At 45.2% G+C, this 2,843-nt stretch overlaps 1 protein-coding gene across 1 annotated transcript in view; it reads right to left on the bottom strand.

Annotated features, from left to right (window-relative positions):
• LOC102208185 (DNA-directed RNA polymerase III subunit RPC7-like) overlaps window positions 1–561 on the bottom strand; it is a 2,612-nt gene extending 2,051 nt beyond the window's left edge. Inside the window, exon 1 of the mRNA XM_013913596.1 lies at window positions 261–561. The gene's annotated coding sequence lies outside the window, so the exon portion shown is untranslated. The remainder of the gene's footprint in view (window positions 1–260) is intronic.
• Between the last annotated feature and the right edge of the window lie 2,282 nt (window positions 562–2,843).

Below are 2,843 nucleotides of genomic sequence, written 5' to 3'. Positions count from 1 at the left end.
TCCCCCCATTTTTGCACATGTCGAGGAGCGTGTCAGGCTACATTTCACTGTGTGTTATACTTGTATAACTATGCATGTGACAAATAAAGAACCTTGAACCTCACAGGTGACACACATGAGAGATTCAAGTAAACCCGAGTAACCGGATTAAAAAGCCAAAGCTGTTTGAATGAAAAAGATAAACAGCACATTATGTGCATGTCACGTCTTTCTGTGTGTATGGAGACAGAGGCCAATCACGGTGCGGGGACAGTTCCCACCTGGACACCTGGTGAGGCGGACCTCCAGCAGCGGGTTGTAGCTGTTAACCGCTGTTAGCATGTGTTAGCTGTTAGCAGCGGTGTTAGCGGAGCTCCCTAACCGTCAGTGCGCCTCTCTCTGCAGCCTCAGTCCGTCCCGTCGCGCCTTCTGACTCCGCTCTCTCTCATCTCTTCCTCGGGTCTCTGTCGGAGCAGCTGTCCTGTTTCTATGCGCTAAAACATCTGTTCACATCTGTTTACGTGCTGCTCCGCGCCATCACAGCTTCTTCTTTTTCTGCGGCGTGCTGCTGCTTCGGTCCGCCATCGCCACCTACAGGTCATAAGTGTTTCCGACGGTTTAGCTCAGGCGTGTCAAACTCCCTGCACAGGGGCCTCTTCCGGCCCGTGTCACCTCCAGTTCCGGACCATAGATTCACGTAAAATGCTGTTTGGTCCTGGAAGTTCCTTTTTGTTAGGAGGATTTACTTGTTGTGGAGTGCAACAGCTCTAATGTGTACACAAGTGTCTCCATTAATATCGTGTTAAATGATAGAAGTGCTGTCATGTGTGTGTCCAGAAACAGAGGACTAATGTGTCTGACTGTTAGTTCACTCAAAAGCTTCAGTTAATTAAGACTGAGGAAAAAAGATTTGCACTCACATTTGCAGTTTTTATTATTATATAATATTTGAAATTAAACCTATAATACCCTTTGTATCATGATCAACATGTGCCATAATTTCAAAATGTTATGGACAAAACTGTTTTTGTCTAAAATTAACATTGTTGTTAACAAAAAGTAGCCATAAATGCCCAATGTATCAGATGCGATAAAAAATATATAGAATAAAAATATATCATACACAACATGATGCTGCAGAAAAAATGTGGATTTTGTTATAAGGGTTTATAAACATCTCAGTTCCAAAACATGAGAATTTTCTGGTTATTTTTTGATGGCCTGGGTCTTACAGGGTTAAAAACAAACACTTTGTACTCCTTGAACATTAAGGTGGCCCTCCAGTGCCAGCCCGCTCATTTGAGTGTGAGACGCCTGGTTTAACTTCTTCTTTTTGTATTAGCACCGTCCACTGAGCTGGGTGAAGGTCCGAGAATCAGCAGCACGGGCGTGATGGTGCCACAATAACAGTGTAACACTCACCTGTAGATTGATCAGCTCACCTGTGGGATCAAAGCTGGAAGCTCTCAGCTTGTCCGTCTTCACTGAGACACCTGCCACGCTGCCCTGGATCTGCTCTGTTATTGGCTGCGTGTCTAACCCTGTGATTACTTCCTCCTTTCTGTTTCTTTGCCCCACTTTCTCCTGTTATTACATGAGTGTCTGACCTTTGACCCTGTGTTCCACTTTCTGTTTAAATTTCAGTTCTTTGAATTCTTACACTTGCTGACTGCCCCCTCCACCTCCACCTCCACCTCCACCTGTACTCTGTCCTGTTAAAGTGCTCGTTTGGACAGAGTGAGACCACAGCAGGATGTTTGAGCTGAAGGAAGTGGGCGTTTAGACTGAACCAAAAAACCGCTGTCAGTGCCGCCTTATCAGCTGCTGTCTTCAAACACGTACCGTCTGCACCTCAGCAGCAGGTACAGGTGAGGACCTGCCTGCAGCACACCTGCACACCCGAGTCAATTCAGACTTCTACTAAAATAAAGCCAGCAGAACCCCTTCCTTCATTTCCTTGGTCTGGTTTCCTGATTTCCATCCTCTCCCATACTCCCCTCCTCCCACCTCCTCTCTCCTCCCTGCCCGCCCCCCGTTGTAGGCTCCTCCCCCTCAGCCCCTGAGTGCAGGCTCAATTTGAAGTCAGACTTGCAGAGTTCAGCAGCGCATGTGAGCTGCACAGGTTTCAGATTCAGAAGAAGAAGGTGCAAAGGAAGAAGAGCAGTGCTGAGACCTGCGTGCATCTGATGTTCTGGATTTAACCTAAAGCATGAAGAAGACTTGGAGCTGGACGCTGCTGCTGCTGCTGGAGGGACTCTGCTGCTCAGGTCAGACTCACACTCACACTGACTAAACCAGTTAGATTACAGAATAGCGTGTGATGAGGCAGAGCTCATTCAGAAAACCACAAATGAAAGATCTGAAAAAATGTCATAGCTCAGAATGAGAAGACATGAAGTCACGTGACAGTAAAATGAAAAACAGCAATAAAAGCTTGATTTTCTTCATTCCTTGTAATTCTCTGTGATCCTTCCTTTCCTTTTCCTGTTTCCTTTAATGCCTCCTTTTGTTTCTTCCTTTAACTTTGAAAGGTCACCTATTATTCCTTCCTTTCTTCTTTATATCTTTGATTATGCCTTCATTTCTTCCATCATTGTTTTCCTCTCTTTGTTTGTTTACAGTCTCTCAGGTGTTTTCTTGGCTCCTTTCTGGACAGTAAAACATAATAAACTGGTTTTAACTGGTCCCAGTGTGTCTGTGAGGCTCTGAACTCCAGTTTGGTTTAAAGTTCCCATCTCTATGAAACCACAGTGTGTGTGTGTGTGTGTGTGTGATTAGGACAGAAGGTCACGTTCATATTCATCAGACTCATTTCTATGCAGTAGACTGAGCGCGCTCAGTGTGTTTTGTTGTTGAACTTGATG

This window comes from Pundamilia nyererei, unplaced genomic scaffold (assembly GCF_000239375.1).
Source record: "Pundamilia nyererei isolate P.nyererei 1_Seehausen unplaced genomic scaffold, PunNye1.0 scaffold00139, whole genome shotgun sequence".
In the NCBI taxonomy this organism is placed as follows: domain Eukaryota; kingdom Metazoa; phylum Chordata; class Actinopteri; order Cichliformes; family Cichlidae; genus Pundamilia; species Pundamilia nyererei.
The sequence above is the reverse complement of the archived record's forward strand: the minus strand, read 5'-3'. Positions and strand labels throughout refer to the sequence as shown.